The 13,554-nt window shown below is 42.1% G+C and overlaps 1 long non-coding RNA gene across 1 annotated transcript; it reads right to left on the bottom strand.

The window, feature by feature from the left end:
• Positions 1-10,136: 10,136 nt before the first annotated feature.
• On the bottom strand, positions 10,137-10,859 carry LOC130509755 (uncharacterized). The gene is made up of 3 exons (XR_008943721.1): positions 10,599-10,859; positions 10,419-10,518; positions 10,137-10,322 (listed from the first exon to the last, which is right to left on the bottom strand). It is a non-coding gene; the product is annotated as an uncharacterized LOC130509755 (long non-coding RNA).
• Between the last annotated feature and the right edge of the window lie 2,695 nt (positions 10,860-13,554).

The raw sequence follows: 13,554 nt of genomic DNA, 5'->3' as shown, positions 1-13,554 counted from the left end.
ATTATGAAAATTATCTCATTTTTTTTGGGTCAAAGTTCAAACCAACCTTGTAAGACCCGAACCCGGCCGGCTAGGCCGCGGTCGATGCCTCACGTCGCTCGGTCCATAACCTGACCGAACCACTCAATTTTTCGATCTTTATCTATACTTTCGCCTAAGGGCGAAGTCTATCTTAGACCTTAGCTTAAGACTACCTTAGTCCTTCCCTAGCTTAGATCCTTTCAACTTATGCACAGCGGAATATTATCTATCAACCATTGGTCTAAAACCAATCTAACACTTGTCAGGTCGAATCACCTTAGCCATGGTCAGTATACACAACTACTACCAGCTCCAAGGTTGATCCTGAACCTAATCCAAGTCATACAATAACCGAGGTTCTGTTCCCCTAAACCATTCTATCTAGATCTATGCAAGAATTGCTAGATCATACCTTTGCCACATCCACGGAGCTTGTTAGCTCATTGCATCAGCTATCCCCAGCTTGTTAAACTAGCTTGTTAAACTAGCTTGTCCAGCTCAGCTGAGCTGAACCACTTCACTTGAGGTTCCCAACTCTCTTCCAGCTGATTGAGCTGCGAGGTAGCTTTGGCTAGCTCCCCATCCACTCGTCCAGCTCCTCATTATACATGTATAAACTCTCCCCTTAGGTACTTAGTCATTCAACCAACCATCCCCACAGACCAAGTACTTTTGGGAAGTCTTCAGCTGCAAAACCAACCACAAGCAAACATGCTCCAAAAACTAATTAAAATTCATGATAATTCATGATAATTCATAACTAAGAGAATGGTCAAGTCAGATTTCTCAGAACCGGCCTCGATCATACTGATCTCGCCCATGAACAGCCCATATGGCCATAACTGACCACCTCTAAATCAATGAGATAAAACTAATCTTTCACCATGATAATTCATGATAAATACCCATTAAGAGATATTTGAAGTCGGATCCTAACAATTCCTTATGGAACTATCAGATCTCCACTTACCTGCCCAACCAAGGCCATGGAGAGATTTCTCTGAATCGGCCACTCCAGGGTTCAGTACCTCCATGTATGAACATCATAGAACAAGATTAACAATGCCCACCAGTTCCTGAGTCAATCAACCAACCGCCCCACATGACTCAGAACTGATGAGTCTTCACACATACCTAACCGGCCATGGAACTATGTCCCACTGAACCTGATTAATGTTGCTCTTACCACTGGTGCATCCTTTGATCAATCAGATCAGACACCTTGATCCATCATCCATGGATCAGGTCGTCCATCCTTGCCCATGATCAGATCACACACAGCCTTCCTTGTATAAACACACCAGCACTATACTTGTGGTCCATACCAACAAGTACCAGCCTTACTCCTCTCCTTTGCTTGCTGTTGGATCCAAACGAATTGGACCTTACACTCCACATGGTTCCTCTGTCTCTAGGACTCCCATGTGTCTCATCAGTGGGTCGGACTCATGGTTCACACCATGATCAAACCCAACACCAAACCATGATCCATCATTGATCACTATCCAATGAACATCATCTAACCATCATCCCACAAGGATGAGTTAGATCAGTTATGATCCGCCCCTTTGTCCAGGGTCTTGGATTCCTAAGACACATCACAATATACATTCCTCAAGGGGCGTGCCATGCCTGGCCTTGATCCCACCCCAAGAGACACAACACAGACATAAACATAAACATAAACATAAGTAATCAACACATGTTACCTCATACTTGATCTTGCTAGACCTTGTGCTTCCCTGATTAGGTCCGGCCTTGTGCCTCTTGCACTTGTCTTAATAAGGTCTTATCACATACTTCCAGTATTGATAAGATCCATACATGGGTCGCACCCATCATCCCTTCCATGGAACTTCCATGAAACCAGTTTCTGCACTGCATCCACCTTCAAGGCTGTACATGCCTTTGGGAGTGGATTCCGGCCTTCTCCATTCAATTCCCACCATTTGCGTGTGTTACCATGATGTAGAGGAAGCCTAGGGTGTGTTCATCCATGATCAAACACCACCCAAGGGTCGTGCATCACTTCCCACTTCAGTACCCATGAAACTGCCTTTCTACACACCATTTCCCTTAAGGCTGCTCTTGGACTTTGAGAGTGAATCCGGTCATCTCCCTTCTTCCCTGGCTATTTGGATGTGTAGTAAGGATGTATATGAAGCCTATGGCGTGGCAAACCACAATCAAAACACACCAGAGGGTCGTTCTCAACTCCCCTCTTGATTGCCACCAAAACTGCCTCTTTGCTGCCTTCAAGCCTCTCTTGGTCTTGGATTGTGTAATCCGACCATCTCTCTGTTTTTATCTATTTTTCTTTGTGTTTCAGGAAGAAGAATGAAGCCCTGACGTGCCTGCAAAGGCACGGACTTGCCCTTGTATTTATAGAAAAGGAATGGTCACCTTTCCAAAGGTTGCACCCTTTCGGTATCATTTCTGGCCAGATCACACCTGTTCGCCTATGGCAGTTACCAGACGTCCTTGACATGCCTAACTGCTCCTAGACATGTCACACACAAGCCTTAGCTGGTTGCCCAAGCCTCTGGTTCAACCACAAGTGCCCACCGGCTCACCGGCACACCCGGGTGGTCCACATGGTCCGACCACTGTGCGGACCTGGCCCAACTGCCCAAGACTTGAACACTCAATCTAGCTGAGTTGAGCTGATCCCCAGCTGACCCAGCTGAGTGAGCTAGTTCATCCAGCTCAGGGAGCTGACACACTCTTTAGTGAGCTACACTGAGCTGCACTACACTTCATTTAGCTGGCCGAGCTTGCTCACTGCATCGCCCAGCTGCCATACACTTTGTACAGCTCCTTTATACTTGTCTCCTTCTTGGTTTAGCTATATCTTAGCTTCCTGATGCCCTTAACCTTACTTCCAGGCCATGATACCCTTGTGTTTAGGTCACATGAGCTGACTGGTGCGTCTCCTTGCACCATGGTCGATCCTAAGGATCATATCCAGGATCAGGGACATGACAAGTCTCCCCCACTTAGAATGGATTCGTCCTCGAATCCTGTGGTGCTTACATGCCATATCATGACAAAGGTTCCAACTGAACTCTTTGCTTCCTGCACATCCGCTAAGGTTCATGACCCCAGTCACAACTTACTGGATCATTCCTTAACTGACCACAGCTTATCCCAGCTTGGCCCTATTGCGATCTTAGTCCCTACTAGACTAAACCGCCTCATACTTGACTTCTGTCCATCACCAGACATAGTCATACTTTGATCCTAGTCCCTGACTAGATCATTTTCAGTCCTTAAGAACATACTGCATACTCGAGTCTTAGTAGATTTACCCAATCTCCAAGCTACTCAATGTATCAGTCAAGTCTTAAAGAACTCGATCACATTCCGGTCCTGTCCACTCTGGGACTCCACCGTCTCAATCCAACCATAGGTCAATCTCCGACTTGGTTGTGCTGCGACCCTCGTCCCTCACTGGACTTAGTCGACCTCATCTCAGCCATCTCGGCTGGTGCCAAACGATACGGACTTTTGGACATTGGGACCGTTCCCGGTTCTAGTTCGATCATGCTCGGGTCAGCCCCTGCAGAAGGCACATCCTGCAGCGCCCGAAACACATCCTTGAACTCTTGAACCAACCGAATCCTCGTCCGGGCTACCACCCCCTACAACCTCCTTAGTGTCAATGGTCGCCAACCAGGCCTCATGACCACCTCCCAGCATATTTTCCACATGGACCGCTGAGATCACTAAGCATCCAGAGGTTGGTCGGATCCTTGGAATCTGATCGGGGGTCCACACCCACTCTCAAACAGCACCCTTCCCCGGTGACAGTCTAAGGTGGCCCGATTCTTTCCAAGACCAATCCATCCCTAAGATCACTTTATGATTCTTAAGGCTAACCACAATCAGATCCACAGGCATCGCCCTTTCTTGGATCATCACTGGGATGTCCCTAACAAGGCCTAGTGAATGCATCCTTTGGCCTCCGGCCGCACTCACTATCCCGGGATCATCCCCTATACCAATGCAAACAACCCCTTTCCGATCATATCTGGACTCACAAACGGTGTGTAGCTCCAGTATCGAAAGGTACGTTGATTCCACACCACTGATCATTAAGTACCTAGATGAGTAAGACATCGGTTTGATCACACATTTGGAAAACGTCCCATACCATTCTCCAAAGTGTAACACTTCTGTGAATGTCCCATACCATTCACAAGAGTGTTTATAATATACCTCAATCCCCATCATACTAAGCCACTTAACATCATATACCCAATCCATTCAAATTGATCTAAGGAATCCTACCTTGGCTTATACCGAGTCCCAGTATACTAGCCCTGTAGTGTCTCCCTTAAACCAACTTGAACCTCGCAAATGCTCACTTGTTTTGAACGGCCACCAAGGATAACACTTACCCCCAAAGAATGCTGCACGTTTCTTTCAACCTAAGCCACTCTCAGGTTCATGTTACTTCCCTGGTCCAGGTCATCCATACAAGATCTTGCACTGCATCGATCCGTCCAATCCGTCTATTATTTCTAGATAACTAGATCGGCCAACCATCTGTTCCAGGATCTTGCCCTTGGAGAATGCATCTTGGCCAACCAGGTTCACCTTGGAACTTTCCCGTTCACAAGCATGATCCCCTATCTTGCCTCAGCTCCCTCTTGGCTCACCTAGTAAGGTTCCATGGTCATCTCAGTTTCCAGAAATAATTTCGGTTTGGAACACAATACCTTTGAGCAGTGAGTTGAGCTGAAGTTACAACCCAATCAGAACCTCCACTCATCTGCCTCAAAAGGATCCACACTACCTGAGAAATACTTTGTTCTCATCTGAGCTGTGTGCTCCAGCACCCTCAGGTAGTCCACTAACCAAGCTGCCCTAGCTGGTGGATCAATCTAGACCACCTCAGCTACTGGCCCAGCTTGATCATTAGCTGCCAAAACAGCTGCCCAATCAACCGGTTAGTCCTCTCATTGTTTGCAACAATTGTTTGGATCAGCCCGGTTCACATCACATGAGGATTCACTTCCCCTTCCAGCTGAAGCTCAGCTCTCCCCCACTAGAACCTCAGTAGGGTTGAGCTGACTTACAGTCAATCCAGCTTCATTGTTAACTTCCTCCAGCTGAGTCAACAATAAAACTGGTGGATTAATCACATCAGCATCTACTTGTCCAGATGCGTGGGTGAACAACCACAACCCAATGATCCTAGAATCAAGCATGCTCTGATACCAACTTGTAAGACCCGAACCCGGCCGGCTAGGCCGCGGTCGATGCCTCACGTCGCTCGGTCCATAACCTGACCGAACCACTCAATTTTTCGATCTTTATCTATACTTTCGCCTAAGGGCGAAGTCTATCTTAGACCTTAGCTTAAGACTACCTTAGTCCTTCCCTAGCTTAGATCCTTTCAACTTATGCACAGCGGAATATTATCTATCAACCATTGGTCTAAAACCAATCTAACACTTGTCAGGTCGAATCACCTTAGCCATGGTCAGTATACACAACTACTACCAGCTCCAAGGTTGATCCTGAACCTAATCCAAGTCATACAATAACCGAGGTTCTGTTCCCCTAAACCATTCTATCTAGATCTATGCAAGAATTGCTAGATCATACCTTTGCCACATCCACGGAGCTTGTTAGCTCATTGCATCAGCTATCCCCAGCTTGTTAAACTAGCTTGTTAAACTAGCTTGTCCAGCTCAGCTGAGCTGAACCACTTCACTTGAGGTTCCCAACTCTCTTCCAGCTGATTGAGCTGCGAGGTAGCTTTGGCTAGCTCCCCATCCACTCCACTACAAGAAAACAGACGTATACCGACGGACAAAACCGTCGGAATGTCGTCGGAATAGGGCTATTCCGACGACATTCCGACGAAAGTGGTCGTCGGTTTCAGTTGGTCGGAAAAAAAAAGTTCGTCGGAAATCCATCAGACAGTCCGACGATTATCTGACGGATAGCGATGAACCCGATTCTGACGGAGTTCCGACGCCCTTCCGATAAGGAATTCCCTCGGAATCCGTCGGAGTATTCCGATCACTGTATTCATCGGAAACTCATGATTCCGACGACGACAAAATGCATCAGAATATTCCGACGAACATAGTCGTCGGAAATTCCGACGAAAAGAGTTGTCGGTATATTCCGACGAAACATGTCGTCGGTATATTCCGACGAAAAACGTCGTCGGGATATTCCGACGAAAGGATCCGTCGGAATAATCCGACGACATGTTTCATCGGAATATACCGACGGAAAGGGTCGTCGGAATATACCGACGGACTAATTTCGTCGGAATTTCTGATATATATATTTTATTAATTAAATTTATTTTATTATTATTTTTTAATTTTTAAAAATATTAAAATTAATTTAAACAAAAACTGAAATTAAGAAACTAATAATAATATTATAGAAAATAAGTTTTAATACAATCTGAAAAAAAAACATTTAGAAAGTTTTAAATTAAAAAACAAAAAAAACTACTGATCCGGGAACAAACGATCCAACTTCTGCATTATCTCGAGGTTGGACTTCTTCTGATCCGCCAACTCAGCAAGGATTGTAGCATTCTGCTCCTCCAATGCTCCAATCCGTTGATCCTTGTTCTGTAGCTGCTCTAGAATCAATGGATCGGCGTACGGGACTTGAGATGAAGAAGTCGGACACGAAGAAGCACGACGGGCCAATCCTACCAAACGACCCTTTTTTTTAGGGACCGCCTAGAAAAAATTTAAGTTAGTAAAATATAGTAATAGAAAAAAATATAAAATTAATAAATAAAGTATTAAAACAAATATAAGAATAGAAAAAAAAAATTACCTTTTCAACCAGCTCGTTGATTTGCAGTCGGGACATGTTGTTCGAAGCACCCGTAGAATCGTCGTCAGAAAGAGGCTGCTGAGAAGCTAGAAAAGCTTCTTTTTGAGATTCCACCATCTCAATGACCTCTCTGATCACCGGATCCTGAATTTCACCCGTCCCTTTGTTGGTGTACGCCTCCTTAATGACGACGAGATGATCGACGGGATTACCATCGTTTTCTTGAATCTAAAAAAAAAAGTGTTAGGTAATGCATATAAAAAATTATTTAAGTAACTAGAAAGACAAATAAAAAAAAACTTACCAGTTGATCCTCCTTAGAGGACATACTGCAAGCGCCGAGGTTGTGCACGTAAATACCTTTCCCGCCACGATCGCTGTTCCGGTTGGCGGAGTTCTGTAGAGACTTCTCTATAGTCTCTTCCTTCTCCCAGTGCTGGATCAATTGGGTCCACACCGTCCCGCTAAGTAACCGGGGCTTCCTCTCATCCAGCCATACTTGCTTCCACTCGTAGATCTGCTTCGTGTAGACGGTCTGGGCTTTGCGGCTGAATGCCTGACGGACTGTTTCCGTCAGGCCGGAGTCCCAAGTAAATTCTTGCTACAAAAAACACACAATTTGATTAGTACATATAAAATATAAAAAAATTAAAAATGTTTTAAAAAAAAACTTAATAGTTACCGCGAACTGACGAAACCACAGCTCGCGTTCCGCGGAAGGGATCGAAGTCCACTTGTCATATCCCGTCTGGAGCATCGAATACATCATCTGGGTGATGCTCCCGCTAATCCCACTGGTCGACTTGTTGAACCTTTAAAAAAAAATGTTAGATTAAAAGGGAAAAAAATAATTGTACAAATGAAATAAAAATACTAACCAAGTCGAGTGTCCCATTCGTGGGTATTGTTCGAGAACCGGGAGATGCTCTCGACCTGGTTGTTGAACCAATATTTCAACTGGCATGACCCCCGGGTCATGTGGAGCGGCTGCAGGAGCTGGAGCGGGAGCCGGAGCGGGAGCCGGAGCGAAAGGAACCGAGTTTTGTTCGTGAGACGACGAACCCGATGCACGGGAACTGCTCACCGAACTAGCTCGGCCACGGGGTGCGGAACGACGAGGTCGGACACGCCGACGAACACTCGAATCATCAGACCTAGAAAATAAATTAATATATTAGTCAAAACATATATATAAAAAATTAAATTTCTTTTTATCTATAAAAAAATTAAAAATGGTTTTATAAATACATAAAAATAATTAAAAATCGTTTTTATCTATAAAAATATTAAAAATATTTTTATCTACACAAAATTAATTAAAAATCGTTTTTAGCTATATAAAATATTAAAAATAGTTTTTATCTACATAAAATTAATTAAAAATCGTTTTATATATATAAATATCAAAAATAGTTTTTATATACATAAAAATAATTAAAAATCGTTTTTATCTATATAAAATATTAAAAATCGTTTTTATCTATATAAAAATTAAAAGTTTTTATCTTCATAAAAATATTTTATCTGCATAAAAACGTTTTTATAAACTTTTATAAATATAGAAAAAAGTTGTTAGAAATATTAAAAATAGGAAAAACGTTTTTAAAAAATCAACAAATCCAATATATAAACCAAAAGAAAAAACAACAAATCCTAAAATCAAACACCCTAAATCCTAAACTATCCATTCAATTTCGAACATGCAAATCAATCAAACCTCAAATCCTAAAATCTAACATCCTAAACTCAAAAAAAAATGAAAAAGATAGAGATTGAGATGATACTTACATGGTGGGATGGATTCACGGAGGTGGGGACGCCGGTGGGATGGATTCACGGAGGTGGGGACGCCGGATTCGCGGTGAGAATCGCCGGAGAAGAGAGAGAAAACGGAGAAGATTTAGAGAGAGAGAGGCGAAAATGGTGAAGAAGGAAGAAGGATTGGTTTTTATTTAAAGGAACCGACGGACCCGTGTCCGTCGGTATGTCGTCGGAAAAAGAATAAAATATTAAATGCGCGGTTTAATGAAATATTCACGCGGTCCACTCGAAATTTTCACGCGGTTTGTAATTTCGGGAAACTAACAAACCGACGGAATTCCGACGAACATAGATCCGTCGGAATGGGGCAGGTCGTCGGAATTCCATCGGTATATTCTGACCGAATTCCGACGACTTAGGGTTTAGGGTTTAAAAACAAGTTTCTTACTGATCAAATCCAAAACTTTGATAATAAATAGACTATTTAAAAAAGATTAACTATAATAAGGTTTTCAAATCCAATTTTTACACACAATTGTGTTTTGTAGTGTAAGTTTATATTAATATGAATGAAAGTATATGAGTATTAAGATGAGATGTTATGAAAACAATGATATAAATATATAATTATTTAAATAATTTGTAAAAATCGAACGGTTGATATGTAATATTATATTAAACATCTAATATGTGTTATTAAAGTAGTTTCGGTATCCAAATATAGATATATTATGATATAAAAATTTCAAATATTCAGGTCGTCGGAATTCCGTCAGAGTTTTCCGATGGAATTCCGACGAATTTTGTTAAATCCGTCGGAATTCCATCGGAATATTCTGACGGAATTCCGACGAATGGCTAAACCCTGAATTAACCACGAGTCGTCGGAATTTCATCGGAATATTCCGATGGAATACCGACGGATTTTGTTAATTAAAAAAAAAAAAAAACTAATCATACAACTAAGAAAACATAAGTCCTAATCAGAATCTTCAGAATCTGTAGAATCTTCAGAATCTTCGTCAAACTCGCCAATCTCAGCTTCTGGCTCCGAGTGTACAACAGCATCAATTCCAAAACTCGTTAAAATTCTCAACGAGTTCAACCTCTGCCAAATCTTCAACTGCACTCACGTTGCTGGTAGAGTTTGGTTGTAATGGATCATTATCAGAAGGTCCGTTTACTCGTCCTCTTGGGTTGATTTGCGCCACCGTGATCCATGGATCGTCTCGGTACGTAACCCGAGGGTAACTGATGTAGCACACCTATCAATTTTTCAAGGTATTAATAATAATATATAAACCGTTAATATATTTTTGAATATTAAATTGACATACCTGATCAGCTTGCGAAGCAAGAATGAAAGGATCATAATATTGAAGTTTCCTCCGCGAATGAATCGAAGTAACACCAAACGCATCAGTCTTCACTCCTCGATCTGGGGTGGTGTCATACCAATCACAATAGAATACTACACACCGCAATCCAACCATACCAGGATACTGAATTTCCAATATTTCTTGTATGTTGCCGTAGTAGACATCGTCACCGGAAGAAGAGGAAACACCTCCATCATAAGTTGTCCTAGAATGACCTTTTTTTGCAAAGGCATATCCTCGTGTACAATATTTTGGATATGATTTGACCACATAGTTTGGTCCCCGCACAAACTCGCATATCCAATCATCGAACACAAAACCTCTGGCCAAACCATCAGTCACCTATAAATAAAATATATATATGAGTGAAATGTTTATTATTTTATACTAATATATATGAGTAAAATGTTAATTATTTCATATATGTTATGGACTCACATAATTAAGAAGCCATGCAGCAAATCCGTTATGTCTGAGTTGTTGAAGCTCTTCTTCTGTGGCATGTCTGTAAGTCATACGCAACTCTGCCATATAAACACTATATAAAAAGATATTATTCATATGAAATAAAACTTATTGAAAATTAATATAACAATTTAAATGAAAATATATTTTTACCTCTCATATTGTAGAACATCTTCACAGTTGGTAAGCAAATATGTTTGCAAATGAGCGTGCTCAATCTCCGTCAGTCTCCGCTTCGTGGGTTTCCACTTAGTCGTCCTATTTCGCTGAACATGCTTGGGACAGTAACATGATACGTTGCTTTCTCTCCTCTGTCATCATGCCGAGCAGGTCTTCGGTTTTTTGTATGCACTTCTGATGGAAAGTAGTTTTCAGCAAAGTTTGAAGTTTCTTCATTGATCACCTGTGCAATTATAGATCTTCCACCTTGCTTAAATTTTTGATCTTCTTCTTCAGATGATGCATATAACGCTCAAAAAGATACATCCATCGGTATTGCACAGGACCCACCAAGCTCCAATTCTCTTGCGAGATGAATAGCAAGATGTTCCATTACATCAAAGAATGATGGAGGAAATATCTTCTCGAGGTTGCAAAGACTAACGGGTACGTTTTCCTTCAAAGTACTAATACCCTCCTCAGTCACTACTCTGGTGCATAAATCACGGAAGAAAACACTTATCCCTGCAACTGCTTCATGAACATTACGTGGTAATAGTGCGGAAAAGCAAACGGAAGGAGCCGCTGCATAATCACATGACAATCGTGACTCTTCAAGCCAGTAAACTTTCCTTCGCTTCTGTCAACGCAATTACCCAAATTTGATGCATAACCGTCTGGAAATTTCACTTTATCTGTAATCCAATCAAAGAACGCTTCTTTGCCAGCACCATCCAGCCGATAAATGGAAAAGGTGCCGTACCGTTCTCATCAACGTGAAGTTCAGAACGATCACAGATATCGACTAAATCCAACCTTGACTTCAGATTATCCTTCGTTTTACCTTGGATGTTGAGGATTGTGTTCATCAGATTGTCGAAAAAGTTCTTCTCAATATGCATGACATCTAAGTTGTGACGCAATAGATGACTCTCCCAATATGGCAGATCCCAGAAATACTCTTTTTATGCCAGTTATGTAGCTCTCCAACAGCATCGACTGGAATGTTTTCATGTCCACCTACGTCTGGCGTCCTTTGTGCACCAAAATCCCTAAACTGTGTCGCCAAATCTTTCCCACTAACTTCCGTAGGTGGATCATCAAACACCTGCTTGTTCTTCGTAAACAAAGTCTTACTCCTACGGTATGGATGATCAGGTGGTAGAAATCTTCTGTGACAATCAAAACCAACATGTTTTCCTTCCGTGCTTTAGTTGGAAAGCATCTGTGCTATCTTGACAATATGGACATGAAAGCCTGCCATGTGTTGTCCATCCGGATAACATACCATAATGCTGGAAAGTCACTTATTGTCCACATAAGTACTGCCCGCATATGAAAGTTTTCTCTGCACGAAAACATCGTATGTCTCAGCACCAACCGCCCATAGTTGTGTTAACTCATATATTAGTGGTTGAAGAAACACATCTAGTGATCTCTTAGGATGAGCTGGCCCGGGACGAGAATGGAGAGGAAACAAAAACTCTCGTCGCATGCACAAATTTGGCGGCAAGTTGTATGGTGTCACAATCACCGGCCATAGAGAATATTGTCTTCCATGCTTTCCAAATGGGCTGAAACCATCAGTGCATAATCCAGATAAACATTTCTTCTCTGTTCAGCAAATTCTGGATATGTTGATTGGAAATGTTTCCAAGCCTTCGCATCTGAAGGATGTCTAATCTCACCATTTGTAGAATGCTCTGCATGCCATCTCATTGCCTTCGCCGTGCGCTCACACTGATACAACCTCTTCAATCTTTCCGTCAAAGCAAATACACATTCTTTTGAATGGTACCGAACTCTTCCCCTCGTTTCCTGATGACGAGGTTTCCAACAAAATTTGCATTTATCCCGATCCTTATCCGCCTCCCCAGTAGAGTCATGCAGTTGTCGATAACATACATCTATCACTCGTACGGTAATCGAAGACCCGCAACAAGTTTCTGAACCTCGTAGTATGAACCCGTGCAAGATTATCCTCTGGCAGAACACCTTTAACATAATCAGCTATCGCATCTACGCATTCTTCCGCCAAATTATAATCTGTCTTAATTACCCATCAATCTACTTGCAGATGATAAAGGTGAATGACCATCTCTACAACCTTTATACAAAGGTTGTTTTCCTGCATCCAACATGTCAAAATATCTCCCCCGATTCGAGATTTGGTTCTTCCCCTCTATAATGATCATGTACCATCTGCCTCAGTACCTACACCATAATCTACATCCATTCTCGGTTCTTCTAACCAACCATAAGACTGAGGTTTGTTCGCTAACAGGCTGAGGTTCGCTACTAACTACCATATTCAAAACCAGTTTCCCAATGAAGATACCAAAACTTTAATATTCCGTGCAACCACACGCTTTTCTATACAAATGTTTCCAAACTTCCCCATTCTTTTATAATTCTATTGTTATTACAAGTAGAGCAGGGACATCTTTACCATACCAGTATTTGCATCCGGGTGCTGTTGAACAAGCTTCATGAATTCTCCAAATACTCGAACGTATTCTTCTGTAAGCAAATTGGTGTGTGGGATCCAAATGAGGTCTATCCATCCACGAACGAAAAATAATCTCCAGAAGACATGATTTTTTCGAATTTCTTATGATAAGAGAGAATGAAGAGAGAATGAGGAGTGAAGAGATGAATGAGGAGAGGTTGCATTTATAGGAAAAATGCTTACGGCAATCCGACGCCATTCCGACGTAATTCCGACAAATTATAAAAAATCCGTCGGAATTCCGTCGGTTTTTTTTAAAATGGCTAACGGCTATAACGGGGGGCATATTCTTTCTCGCCAACGGTCGAGAAGCTTCCGTCGGAACGGCGTCGGTATATTCCGCCTGGAATTCCGACGAAGACCGTAACGGTTATAATTTTTGTCGGGCTTTCGTCGGAATTGTCGTCGGAATATACCGACGACCGCCTTTCGTCGGAAGTT

The sequence above is a fragment of the Raphanus sativus genome, chromosome 3 (genome assembly GCF_000801105.2).
Source record: "Raphanus sativus cultivar WK10039 chromosome 3, ASM80110v3, whole genome shotgun sequence".
Taxonomy (NCBI): domain Eukaryota; kingdom Viridiplantae; phylum Streptophyta; class Magnoliopsida; order Brassicales; family Brassicaceae; genus Raphanus; species Raphanus sativus.
The sequence above is the reverse complement of the archived record's forward strand: the minus strand, read 5'-3'. Positions and strand labels throughout refer to the sequence as shown.